General features: G+C 44.6%; 1 protein-coding gene across 2 annotated transcripts in view; it reads right to left on the reverse strand.

The window, feature by feature from the left end:
• NXN (nucleoredoxin) overlaps nucleotides 1-25,838 on the reverse strand; it is a 162,752-nt gene that overhangs the window by 123,982 nt on the left and 12,932 nt on the right. The gene's annotated exons all lie outside the window — the stretch shown is intronic.

Genomic DNA, 25,838 nt, shown 5'->3' on the forward strand with positions numbered 1-25,838 from the left:
ATTGATGCTTTTGAACTGTGGTGTTGGAGAAGACTCTTGAGAGTCCCTTGGACTGCAAGGAGATCCAACCAACCCATCCTAAAGGAGATCAGTCCTGGGTGTTCATTGGAAGGTCTGATGCTGAAGCTGAAACTCCAATACTTTGGCCACCTGATGCGAAGATCTGACTCATTTGAAAAGACCCTGATGCTGGAAAAGATTGAAGGCAGGAGGAGAAGGGGAAGACAGAGGATGAGATGGTTGGATGGCATCACTGACTCAATGGACATGAGTTTGGGTGGGCTCCGGGAGTTGGTGTTGGACAAGGAGGCCTGGCGTGCTGCAGCGCATGGCGTCGCAGAGTCGGACACGACTGAGCGACTGAACTGAACTGATGGAATTTAAAAAGATGGTAATGATGACCCTATATGCAAGACAGCGAAAGAGACACAGATATAAACAACAGACTTTTAGACTCTGTGGGAGAAGGCGAGGGTGGGATGATTTGAGAGAATAGCATTGAAACATATATATTACCATATGTGAAACAGATCACCAGTCCAAGTTCGATGCATGAAATAGGGCACTCAAAGCCAGTGCACTGGGACAACACTGAGGGATGGGATGGGGAGGGAAGGGGTTCAGGATGGGGGACACATGTACAACCATGGCTGATTCATGTCAATATGTGACAAAAATCACTACAATGTTGTAAAGTAACTATCCCCCAATTAAAATAAATAAATCAATCAAAAAAAAAAAAAGAATCTGCTTTCCAATGCAGGAAGCATAGGTTCAATTCCTGGTCAGGAAATTAAGAACCTGCCTGCCGTGTGGTGGGGTCAAATAAATAAACAAATAGCATTGAGAAGAACAAAATGAAAGCAGGGAAAGAAAACATGAAAATAACTAAAGTTATGAAAAAGAAGATAAAATTGAGGCTAGAACAAATGAAAAGGAAATAATAACTAAAATGTAACAGAACCTTTCACCAAGTAATTCTTAGTAATTTATTACCAAACCAACGAACAATAAGCACAAGGATGTATACAGAAGTAAGTTTAGGGGTTTCCCTGGTGGCTCAGTGGTAGAGAATCCGCCTGCCAATGTAGGAGACACAAGTTCGATCCAGGTTTGATCTCTGGTCCAGGAAGACCCCACATGCCACAGAGCAACAAGCCTATGCGCCATAGCTATTGAGCCTGTGCTCGAGAGCCTGGGAACTGCAACTGCTGAAGCCTGGGGGCCTACAGCCTGTGCTCTGCAGCAAGAGAAGCCACTGCAACAAGAAGCCTGCCACTGCAACTAAAGTAGGCCCTGCTCGCTGCAGCTAGAGAAAATCCAATGCAGCAGTGAAGACCCAGCACAGCCAATGAACAGATAAACAACAAAATTTTTAAAAGGCAAGTTTCTAACAAGCATTGATTACAACAAAATTTGGAACTGGTCTATTTCCCATGACTGGCAATTGTTAAATGCTAAATTATAAATTGTTGAATTATAAATGGCTCATTTATATAGTGGAATACCATGTGGCTACTGAAGATCATCTTTTAGAAGACTATATTCTTACATGGAAATATGCATACACAGAAAAAAGATAAGGCTGCCTTGTGACACAGGAACATCAGTTACCTCTGGTACAAGACCTGTAGGTGATTTTCCCCTCTATGCACTTTTCTGTACTTTCTAACTTTCTACAAGGATCCTGTACTACTCCTAAAAAAGAAAAAAATAATCCCAATAGATGTTTTGGTAACAGAAGAAAAAAAAAAGAATCTTGAGCAACTTTAAAATGCAACAGTAGTGGGAATTCCCTGGTGGTCCATTGGTTAAGACTCCATGCTTCCACTGCAAGGGGTGCAGGTTCAATCCCTGGTCAGGGAACGGGGATCCTGCATGCCTCGCTGTGTGGCCAAAAAAAAAGAAAATGCAACAATAGGGCTGCCAAAAATCAATTTCACTGAGGTCAAAGGCAGCTCCCCTCACGAAGCTATCGCCTGGACAAGTCTCCCCACTACTACTCAGAACTGGCACCTCACCACTTGTCTTATTGTACAACAACCCAGTGGGCTTTCCAAAACGCCTAAAAACAGGATTCCACTGCACAGCCATAAATTCACAGCATGTGTTTGCCTCCTTGAATTTACTATGGGGAAGACAGGCGCGAGACTCCATCCTCCCTTCCCTGTGCCAACATACTTCACTGTTTTAAAATAAGCTGTCAATTGCTAAAGGTAAATATTAGGGTTAGCTCCTTCTCAGGCGTCATAATTCTCTCTTGACTCAAATGTTTGTGAATTTTAAATCTCTCAACCAAGGTACTTGTCCTGCATGAGGTTACCCTGTGGGCAACTGCCTCCCAGCTCCATATTAACTGTTCTGGTGCATGGACCTCCAGAGAAAAGACACAGAGAGGAAAATGGAGGTTCAAAGGAGATCTACTGACGGAGGGTTCTGAGATCACCATGGGAAGGCGGAAGGATTCCCTGGCCAGGTCCTCTGCTCTCACTCCCAGGAAGGTGTACTCTCAACACTCTCAACAACTTAACATACTTTGTCCACCTCACTTCTCCCAGCCCTCAGTCACTGAACATACTAAGCAATAATACCTTGTCATTAAATCATATATTTTTCTTTAAAAGAACATTACTAACAAATATGAAATTAACCCTGCCCAAAGAATCTATTATTGCTGTCCTGTTTCATGAACAACAACAAAAAGAGGTTAGAAAAGGAAAATCAGATATTCATAAAATCACAACGCTGGAAAAGACCTTAAAATTTAGCTCTATGTCTCCTGTCAGGTGAATGGATAAGCAATAATGTGGTACATTCAAAAGATGATAGAATTCTAGTCAGCCTTAAAAACAAAGGAAATCCTGATACATGCTACAACATGGATGAACATGACTGACGATGCTCAGTGAAATTAGCCAGACACAAAAGGACAAATTCCGCATGGCTTCACTTAGATGAGGGTCCTAGGTGAGTCAAATTCAGAAACAGGAAGTAGAATGCTGGTTCTCAGGGGCTGGAAGGGGAGGGAATGAGGAGTTACTGTTTAACAGGCACACAGTTTTGGGTACAGAGTTTCAGCTGGGGAAGATGAGAAAGTTCTAGAGATATATGATGGTGACAGCTGCACAACACACTTAAAAACAGCTAAAACAGTCAATTGTTATGGATACTCTACCACAATAGAAAATAAAACCTTTTAAAAAGTCATTTAGCTCAACAACTCTTCCACTAAAAAAAATTTAAAAAAAAATTTTTTTATACATAACTTGCTAAAACTTCTCTACAGAGAGCTTGGAATCTATATCTTGTTCCAATATCACCCATATTAGACCCAAATTCCAAGGAGATCAAATATACTTCTGACGTTGACGTTTAAAGTTTATACGAGACCTCTATGGACAAGGACTGCCTCCTAAAGGAGTGATTTTTCTGGGAATTCCCTGGCAGGCCAGTGGTTAGGATTCAGTGCTGATTTCACTGCCACGGGCCCGGGTTCAAGCATGACCAAAACAATTTTTTAAAAAAATAAATAAGTAAAGGAGTCAGGACTTCCCTGGTGGTCCAATGGTTACAACTCTGTGCTCCCAAAGCTGGGGGCCCAGGTTAGATCACTGGTCAGGGAAACAGATCTCACAGGCCACCACCAAGAGTTCACAGGCCACAACTAAAGATCTTACACGCCACAACTAAGACCCAGAGCAGCAAAATAAAAATGAATCATAAATAAATATTTAAATTAAAAAAAAAAATAAAGGAGTGATTTTCCCATCAGCTGCAAAAGCCTTGCTTTGTGCTCCTATGAGCTGAGGCACCTTCTCTTACCTGTTCTCTCTGCTTCAATCAGTGGTGATGCTGTGAGCCATGGGAGGGTTCTTCCAGTTAAACAGACGACCAAGGGCCAAGAGTCTGGTGGATCTTTGTGTATTTGTTTATGTGGTTTAAGTAGCTAAAAGTGACCAGAGTTTTTTTCTTTTATCTGACAAATTAACTGGGTTTGTCAGTTGTTGGGGTGAAAGTGGTGAGAGATGTGGGGAGGGAAGGTTGAAATCTCTCCCTGATTTCTACCTCGAAAACATCAGGCTTTGTTTTGGGATTTCCTGCTAGAAACTAAACAGAAAAATCCAAGAATGCTTGGGCAGAGGTCAAAATGTCTTAAATTGTGGCCAGTGGGGTCAGTGTTTTCTTCCAGGTGAGGGCCGCACAGGGGAAAATTTCAAACCCAACAGTGATAAACCTCCTACCAACTGTGAAACACAGTGAGAAGATGGCACAAAACCGAAAAATGGATTTTTCTGAAATGGAAGCAGACGCCCCCTGGGCTCGCCAGAAAGCTCTCTGAATGGTGGTCTCGATAATCCACAACGTACTATCCGTAACAGGGAGGATTTCTCCCTAAAGAACTCGTGGAATTGCCAAAAGAGGCTGAAAGCCCTTTTCTCCAGTCTTCAGGCCTGTCCCTGTAACAAGCCAAGCACTCTGTCACCACCCTGACCCACGCCTTCTCATTAGCCTCAAAGGCCGGTCTTTCCCCTTCTAGTGCCTCCAACAAAACTGTACCGTAATAATTTTGCTCACACGCCACAATCATCATCTCATGCTTCTGCTCAAAACCCTTTAAGAGCTGCTTTAATCATTTTATATTCAGTGTAAACTTTCTAGTCCGCTTCTCCAGCCCTACCCACAGTGCAGACTTCTTCACTTCTATTCCCAGCAAGCACATCCATCCCAGGCCCTCCCAGGAAATGGGTGCGAGTCCCCGGTCTGACTTTTACAGCTGTGTGGTCCAGGACACTTATGTGAATGTAGAGGCTGGGTTTAGGGGACAGGTCTGAGCTTTGATGCCTGCCTCTGTCACTTGCTAACTTGCATGGCTTGAGTAAGTCACTTTACTTCTCTGAGCCTCAACTTCCTCATGTGAAGAAAGAGGATTTAAATAGCACCTACCTCACAGGGTGGTTCGGTGGATAATGTGGAAAAGAGCAGGCAAAGCATGGGCATGGGGCTTGGTCTCTGGCCTATTTTTCCTCAGTCTCTATAAATGTGAGTTCTGCCATACCCCAGCACTGTTGTCAGGAATACATACTGGGGAAAGCATTTTGAGTTTGGGGTTTTTCTATTATTAATTAATTAATTAATTTGAGTGCATCGGTCTTAGTTGCAGCATGCAGGATCTTTTTCATTGCGGCTCCTGGGCTTAGTTGCTCCATTGCACGTGGGATCTTAGTTCCCCAACCACAGATTGAATCCGCATCCCCTGCATCGCAAATCAGATTCTTTACCACTGAACCACGAGGGAAGTCTAAGAAAGTACTCTGAAACCAGTCCAGTGCTATGTGGAGCGTAAGTGTTATGACCACTTTTGAGTCCTGTTGGGAAATCTCCCTAAATGTTCCTTCTTCCCTGCCCTCCAGGCAGAGGCAAGCCCTGCGCTTTCTTGGGGGAGCTTCTCTGACCAATGCGAGGGGTCCTGGGCTCGCCTTCTGATTCCTTTCACAGGACTGAATGCCATCTTCTCTTGTTCTTTATTGCTTCTCTGACCCAGGTAGGGTCTTTTCTCTTTAAGGAGAAAGAGAAATTCTCCTTAAAAAGGAAAATTCTCTTCTTCTTTTCTCTTTAAATTCCCTGGAACCCACTCATCCATACTCGTGAATATCTCCCCCTCTGCCCCCGCCCCTCCCGGTCTGCCAGGTACAGACCAGGTACAGAGGGCAGCATTGGGAGTTGCGCCCCAGCAGTTACCCTTAAAGCTAAAATCACCAAATCAGGCCCTCAGATGTGTCATTTGACACACATACACAACGTTTTAAATTTCAATTAGTTAACAACGGAGGCACTAGTGCTAAAGAACCCACCTGCCAGTTCAGGAGACGTAAGAGACGTGGGTTCAATCCCCGGGTCGGGAAGATCCCCTGGAGGGCATGGCAACCCACTCCAGTATTCTTGCCTGGAGAATCCCAGAGGACAGAGGAGCCTGGGGGTCTACAGTCCATAGGGTCACACAGAGTCAGACAGGACTGAAGCGACTTAGCACAGCACAGCACTTAGAAATCAGAAGAGCCCACAGTTTGTAAACATTTTGCAAGATCTGATCATCCAGGTCTGCGTTCCAGCAAGGCTGCTGCTCTGAGATGAGAATGCTCTCCCCACTCCTCTTCCATTTGCCCCAGGCTCGCCACTCTCCCTGTCTCCTCTGGACTCACACTTAGCAGTTTACACAGGATGGAGCTGAGACAAAAGGGAATTACTCTTCTCTCCTAAGTCTCTACCAAAGGTTAGAAAAGAGAAGATACACTAAAAGGGAGCTATGTTTCCAGAAAAACAGACAAGAAGTATGTTTCTTTGTAGAAAAGAAAAGTATTCCTATACATTTCTTAAGCACGGAACATCGTGTGGAAATTCCCCATGTGCTGCATGCAATCAGGGGGCAGTCGGTATCTGAACTTGCTGCCCAATGGCATGATCTAGAATTCCAAGTGGGTCTTCAAGGAACCTTGGGAAATGAGTGTTTCCCAGATTACAGTGTTAGAAGCTGGACCCTGAAAAGCCAGTAGCCACTAAGATCACAGAGATAGAAGTTAGATACTGAAAAGCCAGTGGCTACTAAGGGTATGGATGTTTCTCCCAAGATAATGAACAGGGGGACCCAGTACCTAAAAGCAGATCATAGGGGCCACGGGGCAGAGGTGACCCAACAGCACCTTCCTCATTCAGGGTGTCTGGGGCAGCCAGCTTCTATGTGTTACCAGTTGCTTATCTCATTTCTTACCCTCTTTCTCTAGAATCTTGTCAATTCTGCCCTTTCATAGAAATGCTAATCTTTCAGAAATGACCAACCAATCAGGAGGTCCTCTGGGTTAGGTCAGCAAACCACAGACTGGAAATGTCCCTGGGGTCCTGGGACCTTGGCTGTTTTCACCCTGTTGGCTGCTCAAAGGGCTCTTTCTTTGCTGTTACAGACATTCTTCCCTGGGGGAGAGAGAGAGAGTGTGCATGAGTGTGTGTGTGTGTGTGTGTGTGTGTTGGGGTAGGGAGAGACTCATGTGTATGTGTGTGTGTGTGTGTGCTGGGGCAGCCACATGTTAGTGTGTGTGTGTGTGTGTGTGTGTGTGTGTGTGTGCGTGCACGTGCGCTGGGGTAGGGAGAGACTGTGTGTGTGTGCACACGCATGTGTGTGCACTAGGGTAGCTGGGTGTGTGTGTGTGTGTGTGTGTGTGTGTGTGTGTGTGTGTGTGTGTGTTGGGGTAGCCAGGTGTGTGTGTATGTTGGGGTAGCTGTGTGTGTGTGCCTGTGTGTTGGGGTAGCCAGGAGAGTATGTGTGTGTGTGTATGTATATGTGTGTGTGTGTGTGTTAGGGTAGCTGGGTGTGTGTGTGTATGTGTGTGTGTGCTGGGGTAGGGGTGTGTGTGTGTGTGTGTATGCTGGGGTAGCTGGGTGTGTGTGTGTGTGTGTTTGGGGTAGCTGGGTGTGTGTGTGTGTATGCTGGGGTAGCTTGGTGTGTGTGTGTGTGTGTGTGTTGGGGTAGCTGGGTGTGTGTGTGTGTTGGGATAGCTGGGTGTGTGTTTGTGTGTTGGGGTATCTGGGTGTGTGTGTGTGTGTGTTGGGATAGCTGGGTGTGTGTGTGTGTTGTGGTAGCTGTGTGTGTGTGTGTGTGTTAGGATAGCTGGGTGTGTGTATGTGTTGGAGTAGCTGGGTGTGTGTGTGTGTGTGTGTTGGGGTAGCTGGGTGGGTGTGTGTGTGTTGGGATAGCCGGGTGTGTGTGTGTTAGGTAGCCGGGTGTGTGTGTGTTGGGATAGCTGGGTGTGTGTGTGTGTGTTGGGGTAGCTGGGTGTGTGTGTGTGTGTGTTGGGGTAGCTGGGTGTGTGTGTGTGTGTGTGTTGGGGTAGCTGGGTGGGTGTGTGTGTGTTGGGATAGCTGGGTGTGTGTGTGTGTGTTGGGATAGCTGGGTGTGTGTGTGTTGGGGTAGCTGGGGGTGTGTGTGTGTGTGTGTGTTGGGGTAGCTGGGTGTGTGTGTGTGTGTTGGGGTAGCTGGGTGTGTGTGTGTATGTTGGGATAGCTGGGTGTGTGTGTGTGTGTTGGGGTAGCTGGGTGTGTGTATGTGTGTGTGTGTTGGGGTAGCTGGGTGTGTGTGTGTGTGTGCTGGGGTAGCTGTGTGTGTGTGTGTGTGTGTGTGTGTGTATGTGTATGCTGGGGTAGCTGGGTATGTGTGTGTGTTGGGGCAGCTGGGTTAACGAAAAGGAGACAAGAGGTTGACCGAGTCTACATGCAATCGCTCTTCTGAGCTCTCCCTTTTCCAATTCTCTAGCCTGCCTTATCTCCAGTAACACCTAGGCTAAGACATTCCTGTCAAAGAGGCCATATTTGTTTCCCAAATGCTCCAAAACTATGCCCCCATAAGCCACTGTGGGACACAGGGAGAAAGAATAGGTTTTAGAAAGAAAGCCAACTGACTGATTCTGCCACTTTGGGCACATCTCTTATCTCTCTGGGCCTCAGTTTCCTCATCTTTACAATGGGCGTAATGATGCCTACTTCACAGAGTTTGTGTGAAGATTAAATGAGGCAGCACATGGGAAGTCCTTTTCATCTCAGTGCTTGGCAACTGGAAGACTCCACCTTAAGCGACAGCCTGGGTCTGTTACTAGGGAGCTCAGCACATCACCAGGGCAGCTGCTAGAGGCAGAGTTCAGTTCCTGGCTCCACCACTAGGAAAATGACGCAGGCCAGTGGTGCCTCACTCAGTGTGCTGGGTGAGAATTTAATACAAAGCATTTAGACAGGGCCTGGCAAAGTTGGCACGCCCGATTTGTAAATAAAAGCTGTGATTTTTATTTTTGTTATGACTCTTTATTCTCAGCATCCTTCCTTCTCTGTGTCTTTCCAGATCACTAAGCACTAAATACGTGAGCGTAGTATTAACCTAAAAGCATGTTAGCCCTGATCATCATCAGAACCTTATGTGGGATGCTACAGAGCTGTCTGACTGCTGGGGACTTGATGTGGGAAGGAAGGACACACCTTCCAGCCTAGTCTGGACTCTGTGTATGAATGACGGGCTGAGAGTTGGTACCTACTCACTCTCCTAGACATGATGGGCAGACAGAATGGGTTGCTCAGGAACTTCACTCATTTTACATACAGCATGTTTTCTGTACCAGGCATGTGCTCTACGCTGGGGACAGAGCTGTGAACAAGACCCAGGAATCTGCATTTTTAAAAGCTCCCCAGTGACCCTAATTTATCAGCCAGGGTTGAAAACACCCCATGATGTTGCACTTGGAGCAAGCACCTGAGGGAAGCTTAACAAAACTGGGATGCCAGCACCATTCCCTGTCTTCTCTCCCCACTGCACTTGGAGGCTGAGACCTGTATTCCCTACAATGATGTGGAATCACCCAAGAGAATAGGAAGAGCAGAGACTGAGCCTCCTCTTCCCTCCACCGGCCTCCTTTACCGTACCTCCCTTCTTCAATTTGGAAAGAGCAGCGAAGTGAGGACCCTCCACCCCACTGGGGAGGCCTGGGACTTAGCCTGAGCTCCAGCCTGGGAGCAGCAGCTGGGACTGGTGCAGGCAGACATTATCCATCCTTCACCCCGTGTGCAGGCTCGACACCCTGTGATAACAGCCATTTGGTGAGCAGCTTCTGGGAGGGTAATGCTTGGGCTAAACAGCTCTACAGCCAGAAGTAATTTGCCCCAACTACTGGCCCAGCTTGGAGGCTAAACAATTAGTGGGGTTGATGACAGCCTGACGCTTGAGAAATCACTTTTTTTAAACAGAAGAGGGGAGAAAAGGTTGCTTAAAAGGAGCCCTTTAACTCAGAAGGCAGTCCCATCCACCTTTCAAATTCAATACCCTCCGAATACACATCCATCAGTCACAGCAGGAAATCTTTCAACTCGTGAAAAAGCAAGAGAAGGAATTCAGATCAACATCACGGACTGGAGCAATAAAGCTGGTGCCGATTCACCCCTTCCCCTTGAGGCAGGAAAGAATCAAGGAAGAATTTCAAAATCTTTTTATACAATTAGAGAAAGGGATCCTGTGGGGGAAGGGAGCAAGGACAGAGATCAAGAAGTTTAAGGTTTGCTCTTTTAAGCTCAAAATAAATCATGATAAGAAAGAACTAGGAGCTTTTTTAAAAAAAAAAAAAGATCTTATCTAAGGCCGGAAGAGCATCTATAGTGTTTGGGGGAAGGGTGGGGTGAGCAAACCATCAGGCCGGGAGCAATCTTTTCACCCCTTCATCAAGTCCCCCAAAACAAAAGCAGACTCTGTCCCAAGCTTCCAGAATTTTACAATCTTGAATTACAGCTTTCAAATAATTCAGATTCCACTACAGCAGATCTCAGAGGGGGAGGCAGACTACAAAGAAAATCCAGTAAAATATATCCAAACAACTGTACCCAAAATGGTAGCAGGGCAAAGAACCAGATGATATGGTAAATTTGGCTCAAGAAAACCAGTAGAGATAGCTCTGTAAGAAATGCACATTCATCATTTCCCCAAACTACTTTTAGAATCCACTGTTACTTTCTAGAAGTCTAACTTTTATGCCGACCCTTGATCATTTATGCAACAAAAGCAAACGACCCAGGACCCTAGTACTAAGCATATAAAAAGCATTTCCTCAAGAGAGCCATGAAAGTAAAAGACGCTTGCTCGTTGGAAGAAAAGTTATGACCAACTTAGACAATATATTAAAATGCAGAGACATTACTTTGCCAACAAACGTCCCTCTAGTCAAAGCTATGGTTTTTCCCTGATAGCTCAGTTGGTAAAGAATCCGCCTGCAATGCAGGAGACCCCAGTTAGATTCCTGGGTCAGGAAGATCCCCTGGAGAAGGGAAAGCCTACCCACTCCAGTATTCTGGCCTGGAGAATTCCATGGGGTTGCAAAGAGTTGGACACGACTGAGCAACTTTCACTTTTACTTTCATGGTTTTTCCAGTAGTCATGTATGGATGTGAGAGTTGGACCATAAAGAAAGCTGAGCGCCAAAGAATTGATGCTTTTGAACTGTGGTGTTGGAGAAAACTCTTGAGTCCCTTGGACTGCAAGGAGATCAAGCCAGTCCATTCTAAAAGAAATCAGTCCTGAATATTCATTGGAAGGACTGATGCTGAAGCTGAAATTCCAGTACTTTGGCCACCTGATGCAAAGAGCCAACTCAATAGAAAAGACCCTGATGCTGGGAAAGACTGAAGGCAGGAGGAGATGGGGACAACAGAGGATGAGATGGTTGGATGGCCATGAAACTATGGACATGAGTTTCAGCAGGCTCTGGGAGATGGTGATTGACAGGGAGGCCTAGTGTGCTGCAGTCCATGAGGTTGCAGAGTCAGACACAACTGACCGACTGAACTGAAGAGAATCGAAGTTCTTTAAAATTGATATATATCAGTTGGCTGCTTGGCCATGATGGACAGCCCAGGTTTGGGTTGTTTTTGAGCACTACTCCCTTTTGGTTTGGTCCAAGATTTTCTTTCCTTTTCCTCCCATCAGTGAGAAAACTGTCTGTATGTTCATATATGTTAACAAAGACCTGCATATCTATATTTATAAAATGGATCTCTGCCTCTCTTCCAAAGCTTCTTTATTTATTTGAAGATTTAAAAGCTTATCATTCCCATCAGTAGAGCGTTCTAACCATCACAGAATTGGAGCTAATTGTTGTAACCCCAGTACTCAGGAACCAGACTGCAATTTTTACAATTCTTCTCTGTAGAGATGCCCGAGCTCTCTTTTGGCAGACACGTATGGTTAAATCCAGGGTCTTTTTCAATAAATACATTTTTTACATGTGAGCCAGGGGGCTGTCTGTCAGCTGTGGGGAGGTAAACCTCCTGCTTCGGGCGCGCTCCCGGCAGAGGCTGGCAACCCTGCTTCCATGTATGGAAGTGAACGAAAGCAGTAAAACCTCAGGCATGAGCCTGGGCAGGGCTGGGGGTGGGGGCAGCATTCCTCACTGTGCAGCAAGTCCTGGCCCAGAGGGATGGAAGGACTCTGCCCTGCGTCCTGTCCATCCTGTGGATTCTTTAGTGAATTCTTCCGTGGAACAGCCATCAGGGCAGAAATGATGGGAAGCAGAAAAACAATGGGTACCTGGATGTGGAGGCTCATCCACTCAGACAGCATGGACAGAGGGGGCCAGGCTATCTCCAGAGAAAAGCCCCGGCCCTATAAATCAGTACCACTGGGTGCCTGCATGCATGCGCTGACCTCAGCACACTGGAATGCAGAAATCCCCCCACTCTCCGGCCACGGTCATGGCCCCTACAAGGCCAGAACTAAAGGGAGGTGAGCGGTTCGACGTGGCCTAAGAGACTCATGTCTGAGGCAGGAGGGACACTTCCTGGCCAGGGCAAGGGAGTTGCAAAAAAAGTTTAGGTGACACTGTGGGGGCTGCAGTCAGACAGATCAAGGCTGGAGCCTGGCAGGCGCCACTGACCACAGGCCCCAGTATCCTCATCTGTACAATGGGGATAATAACTTAGGAATTCATTGTTCAAAGCCTGCAATGCTGTGTGCTGTGCCTGGCACAAAGTAAATGCTCTCAAAAGTGAACTATTACTATTAATCATAATAAAATACAGAAATGGCTTGGGTTTCCCCAGTGGCTCAGCAGTAAAGAATTTTGCCTGCCAATGCAGGAGATGTGAGTTCGATCCCCAGGTCGGGAAGATCCCTTGCAGTTCCTATTCCGGGGGGCCCCACTCCAGTATTCTTGCCAGGAAAACCCCACCGACAAAGGAGCCTGGCAGGCGGTAGTTCATGGGGTTGCAGAAAGTCAGACACAACTCAGCGACTGAGCACGCACGCACACATAGACATGGCTCAATGAAGATTTATAGTACCCTTCCTAAACAGATGGATCCATGAGGTACTTTTCCAGCTTTTCTGACATTTCATATTCTCAGCATCACTCACCCTCTCTCTGACGCACCTTCCCTTGGCCTCTGTGAGCACCCTGCCCCGATCTGTGCCCCTCTGTTCCGGTGCTGTCCTGGCCCCAGATCACCACTGGTTCTCCCCCGCACCTCCCCTTCAGGCCACTGATTTTTCTCTCCCCACAGGCTCTCTGGGGCTCTCAGTCCCTCTCACGGCTCTCTTTGCCGATGACTCACAGATCCTTCCCAGGCAGAGACCTTCCTCTCCACAGAGCTGGAATCAAGTAGCCAGACAGCTGAGCTTCTCTACTGCTTTTACTCCCCCAGCCCCCACTTTCCCTGCCTCCGCTGGTGACATTAACTCCTTCCTGTCTCACCCTGTCTTAGCTCAGGCTGCTGTAACAAATGCCAGAGACTGGACAGCTTAGATAGCAGACATTTATTTCTCACAGTTTTGGAGGCTGGAAGTTCCAAAATCAAGAGTCTGGCAGATTTAGCATTTGAGGAGGGCTCTCTTTCTGGTTTGCAGACAGTTTGCTTTCTTGCGGTGTCCACGCACTGGGGGCTTAGGGAGTGAGCTCTGAACCCTTTCCCTTATCAGGGCACGCATCCCAGAACAGGGGCTCCACTCTCATGACCTCACCTAAACCTAATTACCGCCCAAAAGTCTCACCTCCAAATAAAATCAACACATGGATTTGGGAGGGACACAACTATTCAGTCTGTAGCACCCTCCAAAGCCAAAACATAGCTATCGACTGTATTTCCTAAGGTTTCTCAAATACATTGCTCCTCCTCATCCCCATCCCCATGACCCTGGGGCAGGGGTGGCCCTCATCATCCTTCCCCCTCAGGTTCAGTGCTGGCCAATAGAAATATACAAATATACGCCATTTAAAGAACTTTAGTAGCCATATTAAAAAGTAGAACAGAAAAAAAAAAAAAAAAAAAAGTGAGGGACTTCCATGGTGGTCCAGTGGCTAGAACACCTCGTTCTCAATGCAGGAGGCTCAGGTTTGATCCCTGGGCAGGGAACTAGATCTGATATGCTGCAACCAAGAGTTTGCATGCCACAACTAAAGACCTCTCAAACTGCAATGAAGATTGAAGATCCTGCATGCTGTAAATGAGACTCAGTGCAGCCAAAATTTTCTTTTAAGTGAAATTAGTTTCAATAATACATTTTACTTAACCTTATCTAAAAGATGATCATTTCAACATGTCATTGGTATAAAAAGTTATTAAAGAGATATTTTACATTTTTTTGGTACCACACTTTTTTATATCCAGTGTATATTTAACTCAGCACATCTCAACAAGCACCAGCTGCATTCAAAGTGCTCACAGCCACATGTAACTAGTAGCCACCATACTGAACAGCTGACTCTGGTTTCTTTCCCTCAAGTCCATTGTCTACCTGACTACCATGGTTGCATATCTAATCTGATTATGGACTGTCACTGCTTAGAACCTATCAGTGGTCCCCAACAGGACACAGTCCACACCTTCATGTCCCTGCGGCCCCTATTTTTTTCTTAGCTGCACTGTGAGGCTTGTGGGATCTTAGTTCCCAGGCAGGATATTGAACCCAAGCCCCTTGCATTGGAAGCACCAAGTTCTAAGCACCGGACCATCACTCCCCTGCCTCTAATTTTAGATTCCCAACAACAAGGAACTATAAAATAAGCATGGTATGATACTAATTTTGCTTTAAACACACACATTTATGTATATACACATACAAAATAAAAGTACAGATGATGGGTATATGAAGTAAAGTGAAGTCGCTCAGTCGTGTCCGACTCTTAGCGACCCCATGGACTGCAGCCTACCAGGCTCCTCCGTCCATGGGATTTTCCAGGCAAGAGTACTGGAGTGGGGTGCCATTGCCTTCTCCAAGACGGTACATAGTTGCAAAGTACATAGTTGCAAGATGGGTACATAGTTGCAAAGAAAAAAACACCAGAAAGACACCAGGCACTAAAATGTAAACAGTGGTGATCTCTGGTTGGTGGAATTTATTTATTTATTTTTAATGTTTTGGCCCCATTGCACAGCATGTGGGATCTAGCTCCCCGACTAGGGATTGAACCCATGTCCCCTGCATGGGAGCATGGAGTCTTAACCACTGGACCACCAGGGAAGTCCCCTGTTGGTGAAATTTAGTATTCTTCCTTTTGCAAATTTGTACCTCCTAATTTTTAAAATAACACAATTAAAAAGGTGGGGGTTAGCATAATAGGTGCACATTCAGCATAATATGTGGGAGAAAGGGGTGCAGTCAATCTTCATGATTCATGAGTTCCTTATTTGTGAATTTGCCCATTTGCTAAAATTTATTTGTAACCCCCCAGTCAGTCTGGCGACACTTCTGTGGTCATTCTCAGTTGTGCACAGGGTGGTGAAAAATACGAGTCACCCACCCACCACACGTGTTCCCAGCTGAAGTCAAGCAAGGCCTCACTCTGCTCGATTCAACTCCTACTATAAACAAGCGTCCTTTTCGCAGTCTGTTTGGTGCCACATTTTTTGCATTTTTGTGCTTGGTGGGTTTTTTTTTTGGTCATTTCCCTGTTTGAAATGGCCCCCCAAGTATCATGTATCGTGCTGAAGGGCTGTCTAGTGTTCCCAAATGCAAGAAAGCTATGATGTTTCCTAAGAAGAAAATGTGTGTTAGATAAGCTTCCTTCAGATAAGGGCTATAGAGCTGGGTCATAAGTTCAGCATTACTGAGCCAACAATATGTATTGAATAAAGTGTCTTCAAAGAGAAACACACTTAAAACCAGCCCTGCATATGGTCACCATGGAGGGCGTGGCTGTGTGCAGTCGCCACAGCCTCCACGCCTCATCTCCTCCTGGTACACAGCACACTACAAACCACAGCTTCAAGGGGACCTGGGTTTCTGGCAGTATTTTATAAGTCTTAACCACTGGACTGCCAGGGAAGTCGCTCTGACAGTATTTTAAAGCACACCAAGATGATGCATTAATAAGAACTGACTTTAGAGACCATTTTCTGAACATCTCAATTCTCTCTCTAGGAAAACAGTCAAATAGCTGATCTGGCCCAGCAGCCCCCTTTCCAAGTGCTGGAGGCCGAAGCCAAGTATGTATCCAGAGTTGTGCCTGTCTCCATGGTGGCTTCCATCTTCCTGCTCAGGTTGGAATGACCTCCTTGGAGCACAGGGCGAATTCCCGTGACCCAGGACCCAGGCCCAGCGCCAAGGGTTCAGACCCAGACTATCCCTCCACCCAGGAAGGGCCCTGACTGCCTGAACAGGCCCCAGGGAGCTGCCCCCTCTCCCTTCCCTGATGGCCCAGCACGAACAAATACTGTGGCCGCAGACTCATCCGAATGGAATTTCTCTTTAACACTTTGGAGCCTCATCAGCCCAGACACAGGACTTGAAGCACCTGGCTCTTTTTAAATCCTTTCTTTACATTTCACGTTTCAGCCCTGGTAATCCCCTCCTTAAGAGCTGTTGTTCAGTGGGGTAACATGCTTGTTTTTTCAGCCACTTGAGGCTTTTCACAGAGGCAGTCTGGCCGGCACCCTGGACCTGACCCCAGCCCTCCCACAGGAAAACGGCTCTGCTCTCAGGAACAGGCTCCTGGGACCCGGAAAATCGTCCCATGTCCTAGAGGCCAAGATACACAAAATTACTCGGGAAAACTAGGACTGTGGCATTTCCCTCTTTTCAGGATGCTTATCTCTGTTCTCTGAGCAAAATTTGGCAACAGTTTACAGGCACGAGTTAGTCTCTTTTTTTTAGGGCCACCAGGAAGAATGCCAAGGAACACTACTGACCCAGCAATGAGGACCCTAGAGGCTGGAGCCCAGAGGCTGGTCAGCCATGTGGCTGCCTCCTTTCTGGGCCTCAGTTTCCTCATCAGTAAAAGAAGGGGGCTGCGCCTGCTCAATCCCCAACATCCTTTCCGGTTTAACCCTCAATGATCACACTGGCCAATGTGATATAACAAGAGCTTTTGTTTAATTGTGATTGCAGCACAAATATACAAAAGAATGGATGCCTTTAACTTTGAGACTCACCTTTATGTCTGGAATTCCATTCCACTTTCTATCTGCCAACTGTTCATTCTTTCTTTCAATAAATATTTGTGCTAAATATGCATTCATCAGATCTACCGTATGTACTCTGTACAAATGACACAGTGATGAAGAGCACAAGGGTCCCTCAGAAACCTTTTGGTCTGGCATTAGAGAATAGTCACCCCTTCCTGAGGGATGACCAGTGCCCCATACTAGGCTGAGGCTTTTTACATTACGAGCCATTGCAAAATTCAAAGGCCATCCTGCCGGTAGGTACTACTATCATTTCCATTTTGCAGATGGGGACACTGAGGCTCAGAAAGAGCAAAGTAATTTGCCCAAGGTCTCAAAGGGAAAGAATAAGGAGAAATGAATCTGAACCAGATCATCCACGACAGGGGTTGGCCTCTCTGGCTGTTGTCTGATGAGGTCATGAGACATTCAGTTCTCAGAGCTCCGGTTCTCAGAGCTCCACGTGGCACCCAGTCCCATTAGAACCAACACACCAGACATCATCCTATAGACTCTGAATCTGTTTATACCATATAGATCATTCATATATACATATGTAAATCTCATATATATTATGTCGTGTCTCCCCAGCTAAATTATCAATGTCTTTGAGAGCAGGGGTTTTGTCATTAATTTCTCAGCATCCTGACACTGTCCCCCAGGCAAATGAGATACTCAAAACACATGTGACTGACCAAGGCTGAGCAGTGCCAATACAAAGCAATGAAAAGTGCACTGCAAACTTGATTTTTGTAATATGAGCACACATGAAGTAAGAAGTCCAGTTTGGGAGCGTCTGAGTCCCTGTCATCGCTTCCCCCTGCTCCTCATTGCTGTCCAGGAGTGGAAAATCCCCAGAGGAATTTCCTTCCCTTTATTTAACAAACAGAAGCCCTTAACCCAGAATTTCTGCTTTATGATCTATGGAAGCGTATACAAAACACATTTCTGCAACCTGGCCCAGGAAGAGGTTCCTTAGTCCCACTTTGGCCTCTTGGTACCAAAATCATCTGTTTCTTACTATGTGGCACGTCTGGAATCCAGACCTTCTTTCTCATCCCAAGCCCCCTGAGAGAGGCCACCATCACCTTGCAGACAGACCACTGCTGTCGGCTTTCCGGAGTCGCATCTCCAAAATCGCACCCACAGAATTGCACCTCCAAATCAGCATCACCTACGGTGTATTTTCCTGACCATCTGCCAAAGGAGTTTTGTCTTCCTAAGAAAAGGTTGAAACGTTCCCCACGGAGCACGGGAAACCTCCGTCACTCATCGGTTCTGCAACACGCGTCGTCTCCCCATACTCACTTTCCAAGCTGGATCAAATGAACTTTCTCCTTCTCAGCTTTCCCCCCCGCTTCATTCCCACATGGTTATTTATATCCAGAATATCTTTCTTTCTTAACTCACTGGACTACTCTCCCCCGCTTTTGAAAAGGTCACTTTCGAGTTTATTCTTTCCAGAAAGCTTTCGTGAAGTAGGTGGTGGCAAGCTGATTCTCTCCCCCCATGTCTCTTGGCTTGATACCCATCCTTCTCAAGAGGCCTCTGCTAGCTAGATCCAGTACTGGGAGGAAAACCCTGCACTCAGACGAAGCATTCAAAAACTGGATACACGCTCTTTCAGGCAAGAGTCCTGTTATTTTCTTCACATGTACTTAAGTTTTCATTACCAAAAAAATGGTTACATTCAGAACCCCTGAAGATCAGTGAGCCAAAACCATAGGTGCCACCACCCTAAGACAACATTAAGCAATTTGGGGTATTTGCTTCAATCATTCTTCTTATACAACTGTTCAAACAGTGTTGCAATCATGGTATCTGTGTAATTTGGGATCTTGCTTTTTTGAATACAATATATTCCCGCAAAGGCCACTGAATCATGTTCAACATGAGGCTGAGCACTGTAATTTACTCAACCACCCAGGGATGAACACTGAGGACATTTCCGACTGACTATTATATACAGCTTTAAAGAAGACCTTCAAGAAGGTAAGTAAGATGAGGCATGATCATTTTGTTCTGACACATTTAGTCTGCATTTATGACTAACGATTGAGAAAATATTCTAAACAGACACTAATTCCCTTTCCATTCTTAAGTCAAGGTCCCTCTAAAGGTTCACCAGATCTTTGTGAAGTTTGCTTTCCACAATTTCTATTATCTATCTATTTAATAAACCTATTTCATTCCCATAGCAACCCTTTGATTTTTTCATAAGCCACTTGCCTACATGAATGTACCACCGAATGAGTAATAAGTATTCTCAGCTGCCTCCTACAGAAGAGAATAAGGAATATTCAGGGGAAAGGGAATGTGTGTGTGTGCGATCTGCAAAAGAAGACTTGAGGTGTAATATTTGTGTCTTTTTCTCAAAGCAATAGATGCGTCCTACAATGCTGTGGGGAGTTGCTGAGCAGCAGAAATCACACTTCCAACACCTCTTAGGAGTGCACAACCTAAAACAATTTGGCCTAATAAAATAGAGATCCTTCTATAATGAAAATAGTTGTCATGCCCCTTCATTCCATAACTTTGGATTATGGAGGTGACAGACTTTCTATAAGTACAGCATATTTTAATAAACAAAAAGTTATACTGAATACAAGCTGCCTAATACCAGTCCCCACAAAAGGCACAGCATAATACAATTGACTGGTCTGGGGAAGCCTTTTGTCCCTGTACAAATCTGAATACTATTGGAAGGAGAAACAGAGAACAAAACTCTGAATTTATCCAAACAGTAGGGCACAGCAGTGGGAATTTCACAGACACTGTCTTCTCATTTTTTTTACGTTAGTCCTCAAGGGGGGCCCCTCTCAGACAGAGAAAACACTTTTAAGTTCTCCTTAGCCCAATGTACCCAATAAGCATGTCAGGCTAAGTCATTTTCCTTCTGTGGGAAGGGTGGTCTGTTCCTTGTCTCCATTTTTGTTGGCTTCAATATCAAGGCAGACAAGATACCAAGGTATTATAGGGCTATAAAACGACATTTCTAGTCTTTGCACACCTGAGACAGAAAAAACTAGCACCTATCAGGGCAGCCAAGAATATGAGAAAGATCTACATAAAAGGTTTGGTTTTATTTTTTTAAATTTTTGGCCACAGTGTGCAGCATGCAAGATCATAGTTCTCCAACCAGGGACTGAACCTAGGCTCCCTGCTTTGGGAACAGAGTCTTAACCACTGGACTGCCAAGGAGGTCTCGAAAAAGCTTGGTGTAAAAGCTTGTGTGTGTGTCAGGGCTGTGTCAGGGTCATTTTGTACTTACTTATGTATGTATGAAGTATCTTTTTTTCCTTTTATTGAAGTATAGTTGCTGTACCATATTACATAAGTTACAAGTATACAATATAGTGATTAATAATTTTAAAAAGGTTTTACTCCATTTATGGGCTTCCTTCATAGCTCAATATGAACAGTATGAAAAGGCAAAAAGATAGAGGACACTGAAAAATGAACTCCCCAGGCCGGTAGGTATGCAATATGCTACTGGAGAAGAATGGAGAAATAACTCCAGAAAGAATAAATAGATGGAGCCAAAGCAAAAACACCACCCAGTTGTGGATGTGACGGGTGATGGAAGTAAAGTCTGATTCTGTAAAGAACAATATTGCATAGGAACCTGGAATGTTAGGTCCATCAATCAAGGCAAATTGGAAGTGGTCAAACAGGAGATGGCAAGAGTGAACATCAACATTTTAGGAATCAGAATGAAAATGGACTAGAATGAGTGAATTTAACTGAGATGACCATTATATCTACTACTGTGGGAAAGAATCCCTTAGAAGAAATGGAGTAGCCATCATGGTCAACAAAAGAGTCCAAAATGCAGTACTTGGATGCAGTCTCAAAAATGACAGAATAGGGAGGGGGGTTCAGGATGGGGAACACATGTACACTCATGGCTGATTCATGTCAATGTATGGCAAAAACCACTACAATATCGTGAAGTAATTAGCCCCCAATTAAAATAAATAAGGTAATTTAAAAAAAAAACGACAGAATGATCTCTGTTCATTTCCAAGGCAAACCAATCAATATCACAGTAATCCAAGTCTATGTGCCGACCAGTAATGCTGAAGAAGCTGAAGTTGAACAGTTCTATGAAGACCTACAAGACCTTTTAGAACTAACACCTAAAAAAGATGTCCTTTTCACTACAGGGAACTGGAATGCAAAAGTAGGAAGTCAAGAGATACCTGGAGTAACATGCAAATTTGGCCTTAGAGGACAAAACGAAGCAGGTCAAAGACTAACAGACTTTTGCCAAGAAAACGCATTGGTCATAGCAAACACCCTCTTCCAACAACACAAAAGAAGACTCTACACATGGACATCACCAGATGGTCAATACCAAAATCAGATTGATTATATTGTTTGCAACCAAAGATGGAGAAGCTGTATATAGTCAGCAAAAACAAGACAGGGAGCTGACTGTGCCTCAGATCATGAACTCCTTATTGCCAAATTCAGACTTAAATTGAAAAAAGTAGGGAAAACCAATAGACCATTCAGGTATGACCTAAACCAAATCCCTTATAATTTTACAGTGGAAGTGAGAAATTGATTCAAGGGATTAGATCTGATAGAGTGCCTAAAGCACTATGGATGGAGGTTCATGACATTGGACAGGAGGCAGGGATCAGACAATCCAAAAGAAAAAGAAACGCAAAAAAGGCAAAATGGTTGTCTGAGGAGGCCTTACAAATAGCTGAGAAAAGAAGAGATGTGAAAGGCAAAGAAGAAAAGGAAAGATATACCCATTTGAATGCAGAGTTCCAAAGAATAGCAAGGAGAGAAAAGAAAGCCTTCCTCAGTGACCACTGCAAAGAAACAGAGGAAAACAACAGGATGGGAAAGACTAGAGATCTCTTCAAGAAAATTAGAGATATCAGGGAATATTTCATGCAAAGATGGGCTCAATAAAGGACAGAAATGGCCCTAACAGAAGCAGAAGATGTTAAGAAGAGGTGGCAAGAATACACAGAAGAACTGTACAAAAAAGATCTTCACAACCAAGATAATCACGATGGTGTGATCACTCACCTAGAGCCAGACATCCTGGAATGCGAAGTCAAGTGGGCCTTAGGAAGCAATACTACAAACAAAGCTAGTGGAGGTGCTGGAATTCCAGTTGAGCTATTTCAAATCTTAAAAAGATGATGCTGTGAAAGTGCTGCACTCAATATGCCAGCAAATTTGGAAAACTCAGCAGTGGCCACAGGACTGGAAAAGGTCAGTTTTCATTCCAATCTCAAAGAAAGGCAATGCCAAAGAATGCTCAAACTACTACACAATTGCACTCATCTCACACACTAGTAAAGTAATGCTCAAAATTCTCCAGGCTAGGCTTCAACAGTATGTGAACCGTGAACTTCCAGATGTTCAAGCTGGATTTAGAAAAGTCAAAGGAACCAGAGATCAAACTGCCAACATCCACTGGATCATCGAAAAAGCAAGAGAGTTCCAGAAAAACATCTATTTCTGCTTTATTGACTATGCCAAAGCCTTTGACTGTGTGGATCACAATAAACTGTGGAAAATTCTGAAAGAGATGGGCATATCAGACCACCTGACCTGCCTCTTGAGAAACCTATATGCAGGTCAGGAAGCAACATTTAGAACTGGACATGGAACAACAGACTGGTTCCAAATTGGGAAAGGAATATGTCAAGGCTGTATATTGTCACCCTGCTTATTTAACTTAAATGCAGAGTACATCATGAGAAACACTGGCCTTGATGAAGCACAAGCTGGAATCAAGATTGCTGGGAGAAATATCAATAACCTCAGATATGCAGATGATACCACCCTTATGGCAGAAAGCAAAGAAGAACTAACGAACCTCCCGATGAAAGTGAAAGAGGAGGGTGGAAAAGTTGACGTAAAACTCAACATTCAGAAAACTAAGATTATGGCATCTGGTCCCATCATTTCATGGCAAATATGGGGATTTTGATGATGGGGAAACAGTGGAAACAGTGTCAGACTTTATTTTGGGGGGCTCCAAAATCACTGCAGATGGTGACTGCAGCCATGAAATTAAAAGATGCTTGCTCCTTGGAAGAAAAGTTATGACCAACCTAGACAGTATATTAGAAAGCATAGACATTACTTTGCCAACAAAGGTCTGTCTAGTCAAAGCTATGGGTTTTCCAGTAGTCATGTATGGATGTGAGAGTTGGACTATAAAGAAAGCTGAGTGCCGAAGAATTGATGCTTTTGAACTGTGGTGTTGGAGAAGACTCTTAGAGTCCCTTGTATAGCAAGGAGATCCAAGCAGTTCATCCTAAGGAAATCAGTCCTGAATATTCATTGGAAGGACTGATGCTGAAGCTGAAACTCCAATACTTTGGCCACCTGATGCGAAGAACTGACTCATGTGAAAAGACCCTTATGCTGGGAAAGATTGAAGGCAGGAGGAGAAGGGGATGACAGAGGATGAGATGGTTAGATGGCATCACCCACTCAATGGACATGAGTTTGAGTAAACTCCAGGAGTTGGTGATATACAGGGAGGACTTGCGTGCTGTAGCCCATGTGGTCACGAAGAGTCAGACACAATTGAGCAACTGAACTGAACTGAACTCCATTTATGGGCTTCTTTCATAGCTCAGTTAGTAAAGAATCCACCTGCAATGCAGGAGACCCTGGTTCAATTCCTGGGTTGGGAAGATCCAATGGAGAAGGATAGGCTACTCTCCAGTGTTCTTGGGCTTCCCTTGTGGCTCAGCTGGTAAAGAATCCGCCTGCAATGCAGGAGACCTGGGTTCAATCCCTGGGTTGGGAAGATAGCCTGGAGAAGGGAAAGGCTACCCACTGCAGTATTCTGGCCTGGAGAATTCCATGGACTTTATAGTCAATGGGGTTGCAAAGAGTCAGACATGACTGAGCAACTTTAACTTTCACCCCATTTATAGTTATTATAAAATATTAGCTATATTCTTCATGTTGTACAATATACCTGTGTAGCTTATTTTATACCTAATGGTTTTTACCTCTTAATCTTCTACCCCTAAACTGCCTTTCCACTCTGGTAACCACAAGTTTGTTCTCTTTGAGTCTGCTTTTTTGTTATCTTTACTAGTTTGTGGCATTGTTTTAGATTCCACATACAAATGATATCATACAGTACTTGTGTTTCCTCACTTGGCATAATGCCCTCCAAATCCATCCATACTGCTGCTGCAAATGGCAAAATTTCATTCTTCTTTACGGCTGAGTAGTGTTCCGTTGTGTATATATATCACATCTTCTTTACCCATTTATCTGTGGATGGACACTGAGGTTGCTTCCATACGTTGGTTATTGTGAATAATGTGGCTATGAACACTGGGGTGCATATGTCTTCTTGCATTAATGTTTTTGCTTTTTTTTGGATATCTATCCAGGAGTAGGATTGCCAGGTCATAAGGTAGTTCCATTTTTAGTTTCTTGAGCAACCTTCATACTGTTTTCCCAAAACACCTTTGAAGAGACACACAAGAAACTGACCACAGTGGCTGCTTCGGGGAAAGCAAACGATGGCCCATCATAACTCTTCCTTTTCCCCACAGGCCTTTCATTTTACTTGAAATTTCTTCCAACATGTGAAGGCACTATCTTTTGCAGAATATTGATCATTTCAAATGCTAAAATCTGTGTAAAAAAAAATCTAAACATACACACTTTTATAGGCAGTCTATGCCTACTCTTTTTTTGGCAGGATATACAAGACACTATTAGCAGTGGGTTATCTTTGGAAAGAGTCATTCTTACAACTCACCAACGAAACTCTGGCTTTCTCTTGGGAATGACGAAAAGTTAATAAGTGGAAAAATAGTGTTTAAGTATATACTGAATGAAGGAATATAAATGGCTTTTTATTGCAAGCAGCAGTGAAGCCATGATCTGTGCTGCATATGTAGCACACTCCCATACGTGAAAGAGCACCATGTCCTGGTCCGAGGATTGGGATTCACCTGGTAACTACTGCCTCTGTGGCTGTATCAACTGAAGAACAGACTCAGATGATCTCAGGGAAAAAAGTCATTAATTGAGCCTTCACAGGAAAGCAGTGCTTCAAAATTAGAGTGTTCTACACCACAGCCCCTGCCAGTTAATACTTCCCACAAATCCAAATGAAAGAGAAGATGTTCAAGTGGTATTAAGTAGTATTTTACTCTTAAGAACATTTGTAAAAGCTTAAAACAATACAGCCAAGGGCTGAAGCCAGCGACCTTCTGCAAATTTAGGCAAGTCACTTCCACCAGGAAAGTGTCTTAGGCATTTAATTTCAATTCATCTTTGTGCCTAACACGAGAAATGTCAGAATTCTTAGGTGCCAAGCTTGCAAAACATGTTACAGACTCATGTGTAATTGTAAGTGTGCAAATACACTTGGGCAAGAAAGCAAATCCATTTTAAAGCAAGGTAAACTGTTCAAATTAAATGGGCTAATTCATCCTAAAAAGTCAAATATTAAAAAAAAAAAATCTTTCAACACAAGGACACTGGGTTGCTTTGTCACCAGTTATTGTCTCTTGCTCATTTTGAAACAAAATGCCACACTTAATTAGCCAGCAGATTCTCATCCTGCCTGCGCCTGAAGGGGAGAAGTGGCTTTATGAAAAGACTCCCTCAGGCTCTATTAGTGCCCTAATCAGACAGTGAGGGGTGGGGGGTGGGGGGAGGGTGTTGGGATGCGGACAAAGCAATCAGTATAGAAACACTACCTTCAGAAAGCACAGGATTTGGGCCTTCTGATTGAACTGAGTGCTCCCAACTATATATTAACCCACTCCAGTGTCCTTGCCTGGAGACTCCCAGGCACGGCGGAGCCTGGTGGGCTGCCGTCTATGGGGTCACACAGAGTCGGACATGACTGAAGCGACTTAGCAGCA

The sequence above is a fragment of the Bos mutus genome, chromosome 19, assembly GCF_027580195.1.
Source record: "Bos mutus isolate GX-2022 chromosome 19, NWIPB_WYAK_1.1, whole genome shotgun sequence".
NCBI classification, from domain to species: domain Eukaryota; kingdom Metazoa; phylum Chordata; class Mammalia; order Artiodactyla; family Bovidae; genus Bos; species Bos mutus.